This window comes from Delphinus delphis, chromosome 11 (genome assembly GCF_949987515.2).
Source record: "Delphinus delphis chromosome 11, mDelDel1.2, whole genome shotgun sequence".
NCBI lineage: Eukaryota > Metazoa > Chordata > Mammalia > Artiodactyla > Delphinidae > Delphinus > Delphinus delphis.
This window is the reverse complement of record NC_082693.1, coordinates 56,723,675-56,742,940: the sequence shown is the minus strand read 5'-3', so window position 1 is coordinate 56,742,940 and position 19,266 is coordinate 56,723,675. Positions and strand designations below refer to the sequence as shown.

Below are 19,266 nucleotides of genomic sequence, written 5' to 3'. Positions count from 1 at the left end.
AATTCTTCCTTTTTACCTCACTCAGTAAAATCCAGCCTGCCCGAACAATGACTCTTATTCCGCAAGAACAATCCCTCTATTCCCATTTCCAAAACTAGCTGGACTTCAGCCAACCCCTTATCCTGCTAGGTCTAGCTGAACTTCAGCCAAACCCCTCCTGCTAAAGCCATGCAAAATTTTCCGTTGTCCTTCTCCAAGTAGAATGCTTCTTTGGAGCCTTCCTTCAGAGCCTTATGCTAATGGCTCTCTAGTTGATTTCTTCCACAGTTTTGCTGCTGAGATTCAGGCAGGTTTGGTCCCTTTGCTGCTCAGCCCAGGCCACTTCATAGAGGAGCAAGTCCTTCTATGGACCACACCAGTGTCCAGCTCTCTTGGTGTTGAAGCACTGCCTGAGCCTTTATTCTTCCGCTTTATTATCTTTGGTCTACATCTCTTGGTTTGATTCATTCTACTAATAGAGGTTCTCATAGTCATGGTGGGGCCACAGTGCCAAGGAGGTTTCGTTAGTTTGTTCAGGCCACTTGAATATAGGTTTAACATCATAGAACCAACAGCACTAAACATTGGAAGCTTTGGGAGTAGTTTAGAACTCCAGAGGCCACCCTGGGGAACTTGGGATATGGGTAAGACAATGCCTTTGTATAGCACCTTAGCATGAAAAGATTCAAAGATTCCAAATATTCAATGGTCAACAAAATTTTAACTGGTATGAAGAAGACTTTTAAAGACAAGAAAACCTCTAAAAGACAGCAAAGTTATAAAATTACTTCTCTTAAGGACTCCTTAGGAAAATCTAATAAAAATGTGAAGGATCTGAAAATCCAAACTTAAGCTCTCTTTTTCCACTTCTGCTCCATCTTTGGATCAGCTTTCCTCCTGGCCCCCTGTATCTCAATTTCCTCCTGTCCCTGCTCTGCTCCTTCCCTCCTTCTCCTGCACCTTCTCTCAACCCCCTTTTCTATCCTCCACTGCCCATTCCTAAATATAGTCCTCTCACTGGAGAATATCTCCTCATAGTATCTTTTAATGTAGATGGAGATGATTCTGCAGCTTTAAATCTTGGTCAAGATCAGATTTTCATAATGTAGCAAGGGACTTTCTGATTCCTCCTAGGGAAAAATGGAAGATAGTTGAAGATTTTAAGCATTGTCTTAGGAATTTAGAGTCTGGGCTTCCCTGATCTCTATCAGTTAGTTCATCTCTTTGTGGGAAACCAGAGATGGTAGAACTTCATTTGAAAATCGGGATGGATTGATTACCAAAATGATACCAAAAAAAAAAAAAGGGACACATTTTAACTGTAAATGAATATAAAAAATATAAAAATAGGAGCAGATCTCTTAGCAGCTATTCCTGAGGTATTTCCTGTCAAAATTCATTGGTGAAAAATCCAGTTATGTAAGGAGGGAGAAAAATAGATCCATCCCTGATTTCAGAAACAGCTTAACTACCACATTCTAGAATATTCTTTTCTCAATAGGAATGAAGATATCACAACTGCCCTAACTACGTTCTTTGTTGATGGTCTTAAACCTGATGCGACAGATTTAGTTAGAAAACAGAATATAGGATGGTAGACTGCTTTCCCTCTGAATTACAAGAGGTTGATGAGCGCTTTGAAGATACTTTGGCTCAGAAAAAAGAAAAATACAGATTAACTTAATAACTTTTCAGATTAAGCACTTAGATAAATCCAGGAACAAAAACATCTCTATGGCTAGTCTAGACAAAGATACCTGTGGATATCATAAGGAAAAAGGACACTGAAAAACACTTGCTTTGCCTTAACTTTCATTGCAAGACAGACTCTAAAGTGACAAAGTACCAACTTTGTCTAACACAATGACTCCTCTTTGAGTAAGTAGATTCTCTGGTTTTCTAAAATTGCCCTTAAAACAAAAAGAAGAAATTTCCATGCAGTCGTGAAAAAAATCTAGGATCTTCCTTTTTTGATACCAGATGTACACATTTCTACCATCAACCCAGCTTTCCATCATTCCTTCCTTGGAGTAACCAAAACATTTCAGTGGTAGGAATCTCAGATATTCCTCTCACTAATCAGCATTCTCTTCTGGGTAATGAATCTGTTGAATGAATATCGTGAATCTGTTGGAGTGAAAGCTACTTTGCTAATGCAGTGCCACTCTTAAATGTGCCGTGGTTGGACCACATCTTTCTGGAATTCTATAGAAGAGAAGAATCATTTGGTGTTGGTACAGATTGATTTTCCAGTACCTGAGCCCCTGTCTGGGATAGACTCACCTAGAGCCTTGTGTAACTTTAAAAATGCCTTTCAGAAACTCCTATGCTTCTACTCCCCAATTACCATAGACCTTTCTTTCTGTTTGTATACAAAAGATCCAAAGACAAGCTGTGAGGGTTCTAACTCAACAGCACAATGGGTTTCAAACACCCATCACTTAAACAGCCTCTAATTTTACCCTACACCAAAAGCCTACCCTCTTTGTTTGTGCTCAGTGGCAACAGCAGCAAAGTTAACTGAGGCTTCTACTGACTTAGTCTTAAGATCTCCACTTAACCTTTGGTCCTTCATGTCATGCAGATCTTACTCTTTATTGAAAACACTCAATGGTTTTCTGTTTCTAGACTGACCTACAAAATCCTCCTCTTCTCATTCACACATATTTCTATCCATTGCTGTAGTCCCCAAAGCCCTCCAACTTTTTCCCTCTCTCAAAAGAAGGAAAACCTCACCACTGTCATGCACGTATTCAGGAATTTTCCTTGCCTCACTCTGATCTCCTCGAAACTCTTTTAGACAACCCAGATTTAGAACTATTTTTGGAAGGAGCCCATTTGAGAACTGAACAAAGAGGCTATCAAGCTTAGTGTGTGATTGCAGCCCACTCAGACTTATGTGAATATTGTCTTTTCCCAGAGGCAAAATCTATACAAGTTGCTGAAATTGCAGCACTTACAGTTGCAGCCTGCCAGTTAGGTAGAGATAAGAGAGCAAATATCTATACATATAACAAATATGTGTGTGGAGTAATTCATGATTTTGATATGCTTGGAAGCAGTATGGCTTCTTAACTGCATCTGGTTTTCCAATTAAACATGGCAGTCACATAAAAGTCCTATTAGATGCCTTGTTTTGCCAAAGGAATTGGCTATATTAGTGTTGAGCCCCACAGTAAAAAGCAGACTCAGGGATCAAAGGGTAATGCTTTAGCAGGTTACTACACTAAATGAGCTGCTTTAACACCTCCAAGCTGTCCAGCAAGTCCAAGAGTCAAAGCCAAAACTAACTCCTAACTATTGGCATCAGGTCTTGAGTTAAGTCCAATATTAAGCATTTGATTCTGAAAAAGTGTACTGAAAAAAATCAAATTGTTTTCTTCTTGCAGAAAGCTATAGTGGCACCAAGATGATCTCTTGGTCTGTCCCAAGATGCTGAAATGAATCTTCTCAAAAAGTGTTGTGACCCACTGTGGAAAGGCAAATTTAAAAACCATCAAAAATAAACGTTGGTAGGGACATTTCAATAAGATCTCAAAGTACATCTCTGATGTATTTCCCATCTGTCAAACCTACCATCTTGAGAGAATTGTAAAGCTGAGGCATAAAGACAAGCCAAAACCTTTAGGACCTTTTGGAAATCTATCTACAAACGGACTTCATTCAGTTACTCACTTCATGTGGTTATGAATATGTCCTTACTAATGTGTTTTGTGTTTCCTGGGCTTCTAGAAGTCTTTCATTGCCATAAAGCAACTCCTTTGATAGTAGCAAAGAAACTTTTAGACTTTGTTTTTTCCACTTGGCAATACCCACCTGTTTATCTAGTGATTGAGGTACTAACTGAGACTTGTAAAGCTATCTGAAGAACTTGAGTTGCCAAGGCCAAAGGCTTTGCCCTTAGTTCTCATGGCCATTAGGGCCAGTCTAACAGGAACTCATAGACTGTCCCCATATGAACTTGTCACTAGATGCCCATTGCCTATAGGGTTCTCACCCCCTCTCTTAACTGCCCTTTTACAGTCCAACATGGCAAATACTGTAGAAAATGAATGCAGCATATTCAAGTTCATAATCAACAGGTCCAAGCAGCTTCTCTCAATGATAAAGCACAGGAACCCCTGCATGACCTTCAGCCTCAAGTCTTGGATTACAGGAAACAACAACAGCATAAGACTCTTCTCAAACTTCATTGGAAAGGATCATATCAAGTGTTGTTAGCCATAAACACTGCAGTAAAACTCTAGGGAATCAACCCTTGGATCCTTGTTTCCAGTAAAAAAGTTATCATACATTTATTTCCTAGACTTCTATATCAACAGGAGATCCAAAACAGAATCCCCTGGAATATTCCAGAAGATGACATCAAGAATGTGATAGCTTTTCCAAGATCTTTGGACAAAGCAGCAGGCTGCTCAAAATGGATAGCTTCTATCCAAGATCTTCAGTTCAAGACTTCCTGTACCCTAAAAGTAACAAACTACCACATCCTTCTTCATCTCCTCCTTTTCATAACCATCTGTGAGATTCTTAAACTTTCTTGCCATAGTTTTGTTTCTCTGGATAAAGCAGGAGGATGAACAAGTATTATGCAAACATATTTAGGTCAAACCTCCCTTCGCTATAGACTCAGGGTGGAGATGGGATTTGTTTTCCTGGATAATCCCAGATGGGGCAGGATCTTGTCTAAGAGGCATTGTCCAAGGCCTTCTAATGATTCTCATGTCAATACTTGTCTCTACAGTCATTTGCTATATTCTCTCTAGAATTTTAAATACTTCAGCCACTCACTTGATAAATGATTAAAATTCAATCACAAAGGCAAAATTTACCAGGAAGACAGGAAAAAGAGGTACAATGTTAAGAAAAGCCCCAATGGCATCATTAACAATGAGTCTGGGACTATAATTGCCTCAAGTGATATAGACCTAGAAAACTGAACAAATCAAGATTTGGTTGAATGAGACTCAGTCTCCCCACTGACCTAGAGGAAGGACTGTGAGAATTTTCCACTGTGGCCTTCTTATGTCCTGGTCTCCTTTAGCTGTTCCTCTGTGACCCTCCTATGCATAACTTTAGCTCCTGTTTGTCTTCATCCTTCTTGAGAACATCCAGACTTCTCAGAGAATGGCTGCTAATCCACAAGACTAATCCCCTTTCTTCCCATCTGAATTCTGCACTGGGGAGCCTGGGAAAATATCACAAATAAACCCAGGCACAGCTTTGCATGAGGTAGTAACCATCCTGGAGAATCATGTTTGGAACAGAAGGTATTTGAGGCTGTGACACAGAGACCTCAAAAAGAAGTAGCTTTATAGAACGAAGAAGCTCTTATCTCTTTCTCATAACAGCCTTGGATTTAACAGTCCAGGTTTGGCCATGTCTCTGATCCATGTAGACATTTAGAGATATAACGTCTTGTTGGTCCATTATCCCCTAGAGCATAGCAGAAGCTGGTCACAGGCAGTAGCTTTTAGACTGTAGGAAGGGGAAGAAGCTGTATAGGAACACATGTCCTATGTCTTAAGGCCTAAACACAGGGGCGCATACCTCTTATACACACATTCAGTTGGTGAGAAGATGGACAGACATTCACATCTAGCTGCAGGAAGGTCTAAGAAATGTGTACTAGCTGAGCAGTCATGTGCTCAATTTTATATCTCTCTATCTATCTCTCTATCTATCTATCCATCTACTTATCCACCTCTCCCTCTCTCTCTCTTTCTCTCTCTGAGTGTCTATAAGTCTCTTCCTAGATTTGATTTCCAATGGCCTAAAGAGTTATGGGAACAGAGCAGATTGATAAAATGTTAAGTATGTCAGGCACCAATAGCTGCCTACCCAGAATCTATTTTCTTTCCATCCTTTTGAAGAGAACTCGAATTCTCCCAACTAAAGACAATTGCTGGACACATTCTCTTGTAGTCCAAGGGTTCAAGGTGGTTATATGACACAATCTGGCCAATGAGATATAAATGATGCATTTCTGGGGGGTCTTTTTCTTCCTCTTTTTCCTTTATCCTTCTTTCTGCCTACTACACAGATGTACCGATGTGATGCTTGGAGCAGTAACAGCCATCTTAGAACCATAAGACAACCAGAGTGAGGATGAAAGCGACAATGTCAGTGATGGTAGAGCTGAAAGATGGGTTCTCGATGGCTCATTGGGTCATAAAACTACTTATGTGAACCATGTAAACCTTTTTGCGTTTAAGCCAGTATATGGCAGACCCTCTAATATTGGCAGTTGAATGGGTTTCTAAGAAATGGAGAGGGTGAGCAAATGGAGAGAGAGAGAGAGAGAGAAATTGAGAGAGAGAGAGAAAAGAGCTTCCTTTCTGCTCCTGCCAGCTTCCTGAATATATATATATATATATTTGTCTGTTTGTTTTTTACCTAGACTGGGGAGAGAAGAGAGGGAGGAGGAGTGATAAAAGCATAGGTATCGGTAAGCCTATGATGGACATTTTCCATTTTACCCCACAGATCCACTTCCCATCCTTCATCCTGCCTGGTGCCCTGGGTGGCTGTCCATATGGACTGCATCGACAGTTTCCTTTCCTTCCATTCTTCCATTGGGTTTGACTAGTAGAAGACATTGGCAAGAGACCTGGAGAGCAGGAGGAAAGTAAGGTCAGGATATTTATTCCTTCGTCTTCCCAGCTGTGTTCCTCAACTAAAGGCCACAGGTCCTCTCAGATGGCCTTCTCCCCACAACTCACTTTCTTGGTTCCCGTAACCACTTCCTCCCCTCATTCATTCAGGCTGGGGTGTAGGGTGGTGATGGATCCCTGTCCCCTTCTCTGTTGCTTTTCCTAAACTCTTCCCACATTTTTGTAAACAGTTCCTTTATGAGTTCTCCTTAAATTACCCAATTTGAAAGTGCCATTTGATTTCTGCCCGGATCCTGGATGACCCATTTCTGGGGAGTGGGATTAGAGCCCTGCTTCCAGGATTAGATTCACATGGAAGCAGGAAGCTCTAGAGGTAGAGACAGCCTCTTGGAACTTCCTGTGCACCAAAGCAGCTCAGTTTTATCATGTAGTGGTAGGATGAGAGGGACCAGGAAGACAAGAAAGAGAGATATGATGCAGAGGTTAGAGCACAGAATCTGAAGCCAGACAGCCTGAGTCCAGCAGCAGGCAGATGCCATTACATCTTCTTTTTTTTTTTTTTAACATTTATTTATTTATTATTATTATTATTTTGCCCACACCACTCGGCTTGCGGGATCTTAGTTCCCCAACGAGGGACCGAACCCGCGTCCCCCACAGTGGAAGCACGGAGACTTAACCACTGGACAGCCAGGGAAGTCCCAGATGCCATTACTTCTGTGCCTCACTTTCCTCATCTGTAATTGGGATAATAATAGTACTTGTCTCATAAGATTGCAGTCAGGATTAAATGAAATGTACGTGTAAGACACAGAGTTCCTGGGACTTTCTAATTAATCATTAAATATAACTGTAATAATAATTATTCTTAAATACCAAGGATCAGACAAGATGCTGGTTGCTTCAGAAGATTTCTGTGTGGACAAGTGAAATCAAAGACAAATGCCCTTCTAATGAAGAATCTGATTTCATATTTTGATATTTGACTGCCGACACCTTCTAAGCCTTACCTCTTCCTCTTCCCTTTCTGCCCCACATCTGGACAAGCTGATAAAAAAGCCCGGGTGCTCACCATTTTGGCACCAGCCAAACCACAAGACGTTGCTGCATGGGGACTCTCATGCCCAGCCCCAAACCCTAACCACAGTAAAAACCCAGGCCAGTCTCATTTCCTTGCTTTTTTATTTCAGACTTGCTTAAGAAGCCTCTCCTGTGCACCCCAGACACAGACACCAATTATGTAAGTAATAAACATTTTTATACCATTTTGGTGTGTATGTGTGGCAGCATCAGTAGCAACATCTGAACCAAACTTTGGGTGTGGATCCATCTGCCTCTGCAGGTGACATAGCCTTCCATTCAAAACACATTGGCACTAAAACTACTGGTCCACTACCCTACTTTTGACCCACCTTGGGGTATGAGAAGGAAAACCTTGAACTGACTGAACTTATTTTCCTTCCTACAATGAATGGGCATCTCAAAAATAGAAAATAAGTTGAATGACAGAAAACGAACTTCTATTTCTTTCCCACCTTAAGAAACTAAAGGCCACAGGTCCTCTCAGATGGCCTTCTCCCCACAACTCACTTTCTTGGTTCCCGTAACCACTTCCTCTCAGTTGTAGACTTCCTCTTAAGTTGTAGACTGAGATTCACATCTGCTCTATCAGGTTACCGACAATTTAGTCACTGAGCAGGGCACCATCTTGCCCAGCCTTAAAAGTCTCCCCCCAGCCAAGCAAAGCAGAACGAGGACCAGAAAAGAGGGAAGACTCAATAGTGCCTAAGGTTTGAGAACTTAGACTCTGAATGGTGCTGCTTTACTTCCATCTCCTTCTCTTGACCTCCAAATTGACGACCACTGCCTGTATGCCTCTTATATCTTTACCAGGACCTTTCAGTGAGCGCAACCATCCATTGTTTCTTGACCACCAGCAGTTTCCTTTTCCTCTTTAATGTCCTTTTTCTCTTTTTCGGTAAGTTATAAAAGTATTCTGACATAGGTTCATGTGGACAGCCCCCTTCTGGGTATGGCTTAGCCCAGAAGACTCCCATGGATAGATGTGAGAATCATTAGAGGAATTTAAAAAAATTAAATAGCTGCTGGGAGCCTATCTCAGACATGTAAAGTGAGACTTTGCTGACTTGGGACAGATAGGGATGGAAGAGGTGGGTTAGGAACGTGTATGTTTAAAAGAAGTTCCCCAGCTGATTCCAGTGATGAATCAGGTATAGAACACATTGAACAGATTAATTTTGTGACCCAGGATTATACTGATCCAGGGACGTTTGACGCAAGGATATGATAATCCCACCATTTGCTCATTGCTCTGCCATCAACATGAGTGGTTAGTACAGAATACCCAACTTGACTGGAAATACGTTAAAGAATTAAGTCATCAATACAGAGAAATTCCAGACAGCAGAACAACTTTGAAATAGCGGAGGGAAACTTCTCACAGTTTTCTCATTAATTAGCTAAAAAGAAAAAAATTTCCAACTATCAGTCCTTTATCCATTTCCTACTAAATATTATTGGCAGGAATAATCAGTACAAAAGAAAATGACAGTGGTGAAAACTGTACATGATAAAATTTGTTAGAGATGAAAATCTGAAGAATCGTGTCTTGATGCTCACATTGAAACATGCAAACGTTAAACAGGGAAAAATTAGACTTGGCGGAAGTAATCAACACTAAATAAAACTGCCAACAACATGTTAAAATTTATTATTGCCTAAAAATTGACAGAAGAATCCCATTTTTTGACTAAGTTTAGGTATGAATAATTTGACCTGAGACAATTGGATTTGGTACAAATAATGGCTATAAAAGAAAGGCTGCAATTGCAGAAACTGTAATCAGTAAAAATTTGATATGAGCAATAAGGAGAAAAACCACATTGAATAACATTTTCATTTAAACCATATGTGGAAAATAATTGATTCCAATGAAAAGAATTTCAGTAAATTAAAAATTAAAATGGAAAAAAATTAGAAATATCTTAATGCCTGGGAATAAAAATTGTATCAAGGAATTATAGTAGCTTAATAGAAATTACTATGGCTCCAGAAATACTTTCTTAATGAGTATTTTAATCTATGTATGCATAATTTTAATGTAAAGTTTTATGTAAATTTTAATGTAAACTCCCAAACACAGGGGTCAAAATATTCTCAGAGCAGAAAGTCCACAGGGTCGACATGGATAGGTCAAAAGAAAAAGGCTTAAAACTTTCTGCATCCAGTTATTTATTGTGGGGTGTCAAGAAAGGAGTGGTCAGGAAAAGTCTGGAACGTGGGGTAAACCCAAGAAGGGTAAGCATTCATGGAGTGCCACCACTTCAGGTTCCTGGGGATCCAGATGGCAGGATAAGGTATGTGTACCTAGGAGAAAGAGCACAGAAGACAAATCCTTTCAAATGTTTCCTAAGCCCCTCTCTCCTTATCTAGTTTCTTACTGCGGGAACTGAACCATAATTCTAAGTCTTGAAGTTGACCAAAGTAGTCATCTCTCAAAATGCAAATCCTACTATAAAAAAGAGGAATAATAACAAGTGTGGGGCGAGGATGTGGAGAAATGGGAACCCTCTACACTGCTAGGGAGATTGTAAAAGGACACAGCCACTTTGGAAAAGAGTCTGGCAGTTCCTCAAAAAGGTTACACGTGGATTACCATATGACCCAGCAATTCTGTTCCTAGGTATATACCCAAGAAAAATAAAAACATATGTTCACATAAAAACGTGTTTACAAATGTTCATAGCAGTATTATCCATGATAGGCAAAATGGAAACAATCCAAGTGTTGATCACGTGATGAATGGATAAACAAATTTGTGCTTTATCCATACAGTGCCGTATTTGGGGGCAATAGAAAGAGATAAAGGAATGATCCATGCCACAACACAGATGAACCTTGAAATCATGAAGGTGAGTGAAAGAAGCCAGTCACAAAAGGCCACACGTTGTATGATTTCCTTTCTATTAAATGTCCAGAATATGCAAATCTGTAGAGACAGGAGGTAGATTAGTGGTTGCTTAGGGCTGAAGGGGCTGAGGAGAAAATGGGAAGAAAATGCTAAAGAGTACAAAGTTTCTTTTTGGGCTGATTAAAATATTCTAAAATTGATCATGGTGATGGTTGCACAACTCTGTGAACATACTAAAAACCATTGCTTTGTACATTTTACATTAGTGAATTGTATGGTATGTGAGTTATATCTCCATAAAGACTGTATTAAAAATGCAAATCTCCAAAAATGGAGTCACATTCTAAAGCCTCAGTTTTTATCTCTGGGTATCAGTCTCCTTCTCTGTATAATAGGAATGATCTTAATAACTTATGAAGATGTTGAAAGAATTAATGAAGCAATGTATGTGAAAGTGCTTACATATTATGTAACACGCATGGTAGAAATAGCTAACTGCCCAAGATCTGTGCTTTTCCTTCTGTGGCATAGAATTGGCACAGGGAAAGAGTTGCCCAGGCAGAGACTGCAATTTCCATGGCTTCTTGCCTCCAGTTATTCCATGATCTAGTCCTAACCAATGGTATGTGAGCAGAAGTGATGTGTGTGGTCAAGGTGGTTAGGCAACTGCTCTGTCTCTTTCATCCTCTGTTTCCTTTCCTAACTGGATGCTGAGCAACTGACAGGGAGAGTGGAGCCATAAGATGGGACATGCCTGGGCTCTTAAATCCCTCTGTGGGTAAAACCCCACCCACCAGCCACCCTGGGTTGATCATCTCAGTGAGAAATAGGTTCTATTTGGTTGAAATGTTTTTGTTATAGCAGCTAGAATTACCTTCACTAACACAAAAATTTAAGTACATATGCCCTCTATAAATTTTTGATAAAAAAATAAGACATCTTTGTCATTTGTTAGTACCTTTGGAGTTTTAAAATAAAAGCCAGTAGAGGCTGAGAAGAGGACAGTTATGGAAATCTGAAAAGTGGAGGACATGAATGGATGGGGATGGCCTGATACTGACTTGATCCCCACCCCAAATTATATGAGGTGTTTATTGTACCATTCAGTGCTCATCCTTACTTAAGGCATTGATGCACTTCATTGAATCCCAAGGTCATGGAGCAGATACCATATCAATTCTGAGTCCTCTGCACTATTTATCAGCCCTAATCTCTACAGTGAACCTACATTCATGAGGAGGGAAACAGATAATAAATCCAACAAATAAGCAAAGCATATGATATATTTGATAGTGTTGATTGTCATGGATGAAATAAAGCAAGAAGGGAGTGTGGGAGCTCAGGAGTCATGTTCAGTTTTAAATAAGATGGTTAAGGAATGTGTAAAGAGAAGATGACATCGGAGCAAAGGCTTGAATACAGCGAGGGAGCAAGCCATGACTTCCAAACAGAGGGAACAGTGGTACAAAGACCCTGACGTAGAAACATGCCAGGTGCATTAAGGAACAGCAAGGAGATTAATGTGCTTGGGGAAGGCTAGACAAAGGGAAGAGTGACAAGGAAGAGGCCAGAGAGGTAATGGAGTGGGACTAGATTGTATGGAGGTCTGAGGACTAGTCAAAGAACATAATGAGGGATATGAAAGAGTTTAAGACCAGAGATAATTGGCTGCTCTTATTGACTTCAGCAGTGAATGCCAGCACAATGCCCCAAAGACAGATAGGTCCATTTTCACTTCAGCAGATATCAGTTCAGGACCTAGATGTAGTCCCACAGCAGGAACCAGCAAGAACTCAGATGGTGAATGGGATCCAAGATCCCCCCATCCTCCCAACACTTGCCATAATGAAGTCACATCAGTGCCTGTGTACCCCAAGATGACACTTCCTGTAGGAGCAAAGAGGGAGGCAGTTTGAAAGACTGAGCATTTACCAGACATAGATTGTTTAATCTGGAAGAGATTGAGTTATAAGGATAAGACAATAAAGATTCTATATATTTTTTTGCACATCTTAGTTTTACTGGATTAGATTTATGGTGTCCCACAGGTTCCTTGGGCCTTGTTCACTTGTTTTCTTTTAATTGGTGATGGTTAAATTTTATTTTATTATTATTTTATTGAAATATAGTTGACTTACAATATTATATTGTTTCAGTTGTAAAATGCAGTAACTTGATATTTTTATAGATTATACACCATACAAAGTTATTATAAAATATTGACTATATTCCCTGTGCTGTACAGAAATAAGTGTTGGAGAGACTGTGGAGAAAAGGGAACCCTCCTACATTGTTGGTGGGAATGTAAATTGATACAGCCACTATGGAGAACAGTATGGAGGTTTCTCAAAAAATTAAAAATAGAACTACCATAGGATTCATCAACTCACTTCTGGGTATTTATCCAAAGAAAAATGAAAACACTAACTTGAAAAGTTACCTGTACCTCCACATTCACTGCAGCATTATTTACAATAGCCAAGATATGGAAGCAGCCTGAATGTCCATTGATAGCTGAATGGATAAAGAAGATGTGGTACATGTACACAATGGAATACTACTCAGCTATAAAAAGAATGAAATTTTGCCATTTGCAATAACATAGAGAGATTCGTTTGCTTTCCTTTAATCATTTTTCTTTCTGTTCCTCATACTTAATAATTTCCATTTTCCTATCTTAAAATTTGCCGATACTTTCTTCTGATTGCTCAAACCTGCCTTTACCTGTAGTGAATTTTTTCATTTCAGTTACTGTACTTTTCAGCTCCAGAATTTCCTTATGATTTCTTTTTAGATCTTCTGTCTCTTTAATAATATTTCCATTTTGATCACACATCATCTTCTTGAGTTTTTCTATATCTTCCTTTAATTCTTTGAGCATTTTTAAGACAGTTGTTTTAAGTCTTTGTCTTGGAGATCTGCCATTAGGTCTTTACAGAGAGAGTTTCTGTTGATTTATTTTTTGCCTTTAAATGAGCTGTACTTTCCTGTTTCTTTGTATGCCATGTGCTTTTTTTGCACACTGGACATTTGAATCTAATAATGTGGTAACTCTGGAAGTCAGATTCTCCCTCTTCCCCAGGGTTTGCTGGTTTTTGTCATTATTCTTGTGTTTTGTTTTTGTTTGTATGTTTGTTTTTAATTGTATCAGGTATCTTTATGCTGAGGGTCAGGCTGAGTTGTAAACTTAAGGTCTTATCAGCTCTTTTCTGAGCCTTTCCCTGGTCATGCATGGTCACTTTCTAATTTTCCCCATATATATAGTTGTTTTTGAATGTCCTAATCTTTAACGTCTGGCTTCTGAAAGAGGGAAAAGTGAAAAACGAAGGGGGTAGGGGCAGAAGGCTGGCCCTTTAAATTCCCTGGAATTCATTTCAGCTGGAAGGGCTTGCAACGATGTGTGGAGGAGCAACAATGGCTGCCTGCCTTTTTGTCTGCACCTCTGTGATCAGAAACAGCAATCAGTGAGCAGTGCATAGATTTCCAATATTTAGAGGACAGCATCCTTTTTGCCTGCCCTGGCTCCCACAAGCTGTGTGCAAGGTGCTCCAGGAACATCAGCACAGCTGCCTGCCATGGGGCTGGGAGTGGGGGATGGAGGGCTGCTACTGTGCTAAGAGCCGAAATTGACTAAAATTAACTGCAATTTACCATCCGAGGCTTTCCCTAGAAATTGCAAGCCTTCAACAGATTCCAGAGTTGCAAGTACATCAGAGAGATTCTGCCAATTGTTGTTTGCATGGGGAGACGGATTCCTGTTGCTCCCTACTCCACTATCTTCCCAGAATCCTCTATCAGTGGACAGAATCTTCCATGTTGAATAATATGTTGATTCTTATGTGTTCTATTAGTCAGTGTTCTCAAGAGAAGGAAAACCAATAGAATGTGTATGTAAAGAGATAGAGACTTAGTGTAAGGAATTGGCTTGTGTAATTATGGAGGCTGGCAAGTTTCAAGATCTGGGTGAGTGCGTGAAGCTGGAGACCCAGGAGAGCTAATGGTGTAGTTCCAGTCTGAAGGCCAGTAGGCTCACGACTGGGAAAGGGCCAGTGTTTCAGTTCAAGTTCAAAGGCAGGAAAAAGTCAATATACTGGTATGTAGGCCATCAGGCAGGAAGAATCCTCACTTTGGCGGGAGTCAGACTTTTTATTCTCTTCAGGCCTTCAACTGACTGGATGAGGCACACTCACATTATGGAGGGCAATCTGCTTTACTCAGTCCACCAATTTAAATGTTAATCTCATTCAGAAACACCCTCACAGAAACACTGGATAACGTTTGACCCGATACCTGGGCATCCCATGGTCCAGTCAAGTTGACACATAAAATTAGCCATCACATTTAAAATATAGAAATTATATCTGAAAACAACTGGATGTTATGGTCCCTTTAGAAAAGTTTGATAAAAACCCAGTGGCTGCATCTTCTCAATGTGTGACTCAAATATCTGTGGAATATGCCCAGTACACTATGATCCTAGACCTGGACAAAAAAAGCACTTTACTGTTTTGGTGATGATGATGATGAAGTGCAAGTCACTTAAGTACTTGACAGTTATATTTATGGAGGGAGACATTTCCTTTAATGCTATTTTATAGGCAAGAGGGAAATGCTGCAAACATATTTTGGAAAACATACAAGTTTGTCAGGGTCTTGAGTTACTCCATGCTCAGAGTGCAGGAGTACCTTATGTTAATATGGAACATTCACACTTTACATAAGCAGGGCTTGGGGAAGTTTCAAAATATCCAGAAAACAGACTTTGTATAAAGATGCTCATACTGCAATGATGAGCCTATCACAGTGTCTCCAGGGAACAGCTGAATAGACGAGGCTGATTCAGAGGCAACTTTGACATAGTAGAAAGTCTTTAAACTTTGGAGTCTACTGTTGCAGGAGTACACGACGGGAAAATCAAGAGTGGACGACATCTCATGCTTTTTCCACCTTGTTTAAACCTCAAGCACTTCTTTCAGTGCCAGACCAGGGAACAAAGCCTGGACCTGAGAGGTGAGCTGTGGATAGAAACAATAATCTAATTTGCTTTGAGCAAAGTTACTTACCTGGATCACAAAACATCTGGGAACTTTGTCACAGGCCATTCTTGGTTGGTAAATCAGGGGCCAGGTGCTTGGGACACCAGTCCTTTGGCAGTTACTCTCTCTTACTTTTCTCCTAATCCAGGTGGCAGAATCATATCTTAAGAGGTGGAGGCATATTTAGAGACTGGCTAATTTCTCTGTCTCTTCCAATTCAGAATGTGGGAACTCAGGGCCACATAGATCACCAAGGAAGAGCCAGTTTCAAAACACTGTGAGTGCATGCCTTCTGAGATGTTTCTAATTGATCCTTAGAGTAGAGAAGGCCTTCTTTTCTCACTCGCATATGTGCTATTGGTAGAAGTGATTTCATTCTTTCTTCTACAACCATGGTTTAAACATGTAGATGATTCACTCATTTCATTTGCTTCTTCACTTAACAAATATTTATTGGTGTTTAGGCCCTGTGGCAGGCATTGGAGATAAAAAGTGATCAAAAACAGGGAAGGACCGGGTTGTTATGGAGCTTATAATTAAGTGATTTTATTAGTAATTTTTATAATAATTTAATTATTATTTAGATCTTTTATATTATATATAATTTATCAGCATAAAGAGAAAAATAACTGAACTGAAATAAAAAATTCCCTCTCGGGTATTCTCTTTTGACTTCCTCTGTTTAAAAAACTTCCTTTTGCCAGGGCACATATATACAATGGAGTATTACTCAGCCATAAAAAGAAACGAAATTGAATTATTTGTAGTGAGGTGGTGGATGGACCTAGAGTCTGTCATACAGAGTGAAGTAAGTCAGAAGGAGAAAAACAAATACCGTATGCTAACACATATATATGGAATCTAAAAAAAAAAAAAAAAAGGTCATGAAGAACCTAGGGGCAAGACGGGAATAAACACACAGACATACTAGAGAATGGACTTGAGGAAACAGGGAGGGGGAAGGGTAAGCTAGGACAAAGTGAGAGAGTGGCATGGACATATATACACTACCAAACGTAAAATAGATAGCTAGTGGGAAGCAGCCGCATGGCACAGGGAGATCAGCTCGGTGCTTTGTGACCACCTAGAGGGTTGGGATAGGGAGGGTGGGAGGGAGGGAGATGCAAGAGGGAAGAGATATTGGGACATATGTATATGTATAACTGATTCACTTTGTTATAAAGCAGAAACTAACATACCATTGTAAAGCAGTTATACTCCAATAAAGATGTTAAAAAAAACTAAGATATCAATAAAAAGGTAGACATAGGACAACAATACAAAAGGAAGTTTGTTTTTTTTAACATCTTTATTGGAGTATAATTGCTTTACAATGGTGTGTTAGTTTCTGCTCTATAACAAAGTGAATCAGCTACAAGTATACATATATCCCCATATCCCCTCCCTCTAATGTCTCCCTCCCACCCTCCCTATTCCACCTCTCTAGGTGGACACAAAGAACCAAGCTGATCTCCCGGTGCCATGTGGCTGCTTCCCACTGGCTATCTATTTTACATTTGGTAGTGTATATATATATGTCCATGCCACTCTCTTACTTCGCCCCAGCTTTCCCTTCCCCCTCCCTGTGCCCTCAAGTCCATTCTCTACATCTGGGTCTTTATTCCTGTCCTGCCCCTAGGTTCTTCATAACCTTTTTTTTTTTTTTTTTTTTTAGATTCCATATATATGTGTTAGCATATGGTATTTGTTTTCCTCTTTCTGACTTACTTCACTCTGTATGACAGAGTCTAGGTCCATCCACCTCACTACAAATAACTCAATTTTGTTTCTTTTTATGGCTGAGTAATATTCCATTGTATACATATGCCACATCTTCTTTATCCGTTCATCTGTCGATGGACACCTAGTTTGCTTCCATGTCCTGGCTATTGTAAATAGTGCTGCAGTGAACATAGTGGTACATGACTCTTTTTGAATTATGGTTTTCTCAGGGTATATGCCCAGTAGTGGGATTGCTGGGTCGTATGGTAGTACTACTTTTAACTTATTAAGGAACTTCCATACTGTTCTCTATAGTGGCTGTATCAATTTACATTCCCACCAACAGTGCAAGAGGGTTCCCTTTTCTCCACACTCTCTCCAGCATTTATTGTTTGTAGACTTTTCAATGCTGGCCATCCTGACTGGTGTGAGGTGATACCTCTTTGTAGTTTTGATTTGCATTTCTCTAATTATTAGTGATGTTGAGCATCCTCTCATGTGTTTGTTGGCAATCTGTATATCTTCTTTGGAGAAATGTCTCTTTAGGTCTTCTGCCTATTTTTTGATTGGGTTGCTTGGTTTTTTGATATTGAGCTGCATGAGCTGATTGTATATTTTGGAGTTTAATCCTTTGTCAGTTGCTTTGTTTGCAAATATTTTCTCCCATTCTGAGGGTTGTCTTTTCGTCTTGTTTATGGTTTCCTTTGCTGTGCAAAATCATTTAAGTTTCATTAGGTCCTATTTGTTTATTTTTGTTTTTATTTTCCTTCCTCTAGGAGGTGGGTCAAAAAGGATCTTGCTGTGATTTATGTCATAGAGTGTTCTGCCTATGTTTTCCTCTAAGAAATTTTATAGTATCTAGCCTTACATTCAGATCCTTAATCCATTTTGAGCTTATTTTTGTGTATGGTGTTAGGGAGTGTTCTAATTTCATTCTTTTACATGTATCTGTCCAGTTTTCCCAGCAACACTTATTGAAGAGGTTGTCTTTTCTCCATTGTATATTCTTGCCTCCTTTATCAAAGATAAGGTGACCATGTGTTCATGGGTTTATCTTTGGGCTTTCTATTCTGTTCGATTGATCTATATTCCTGTTTTTGTGCCAGTACCATACTGTCTTCATTACTGTGGCTTTGTAGTATAGTCTGAAGTCTGGGAGCCTGATTCCTCCAGCTCCATTTTTCTTTCTCAAAATTGCTTTGGCTATTTGGGGTCTTTTGTGTTTCCATACAAATGGTGAAAGTTTTTGTTCTAGTTCTGTGAAAAATGCCATTGGTAGTTCGATAGGGATTGCACTGAATCTGTAGATTGCTTTGGGTAGTATAGTCATTTACACAATGTTGATTCTTCCAATCAAAGAACATGGTATAGCTCTCCATCTGTTTGTATCATCTTTAATTTCTTTCATCAGTGTCTTACAGTTTTCTACATACAGGTCTTTTGTGTCCTTAGGTAGGTTTATACTGAGGTATTTTATTCTTTTTGTTGCAATGGTAAATGGAAGTGTTTCCTTAATTTCTCTTTCAGATTTTTCATCATAAGTGTATAGGAATGCAAGAGATTTCTGTGCATTAATTTTGAATCCTGCTATTTTACCAAATTCATTGATTAGCCGTAATAGTTTTCTGGTAGCATCTTTAGGATTCTCTATGTGTAATATCATGTCATATGCAAACAGTGATAGTTTTACTTCTTCTTTTCCGATTTGGATTCCTTTTGTTTCTTTTTCTTCTCTGATTGCTATGGCTAAAACTTCCAAAACTATGTTGAATAATAGTGGTGAGAGGGGGCAACCTTGTCTTGTTCCGGATCTTAGTGGAAATGGTTTCAGTTTTTCACCATTGAGAACGATGTTGGCTGTGGGTTTGTCATATATGGCTTTTATTATGTTGAGATAAGTTTCCTCTATGCTTACTTTCTGGAAGGTTTTTATCATAAATGGGTGTTGAATTTTGTTGAAAGCTTTCTCTGCATCTATTGAGAT

General features: G+C 39.5%; 1 protein-coding gene across 1 annotated transcript in view; it reads left to right on the top strand.

The window, feature by feature from the left end:
• TSPAN8 (tetraspanin 8) overlaps positions 1-19,266 on the top strand; it is a 232,306-nt gene that overhangs the window by 135,746 nt on the left and 77,294 nt on the right. The window contains exons 5-8 of the mRNA XM_060025243.1: positions 6,466-6,612; positions 7,784-7,833; positions 8,487-8,571; positions 10,449-10,525. The gene's annotated coding sequence lies outside the window, so the exon portion shown is untranslated. The remainder of the gene's footprint in view (positions 1-6,465; positions 6,613-7,783; positions 7,834-8,486; positions 8,572-10,448; positions 10,526-19,266) is intronic.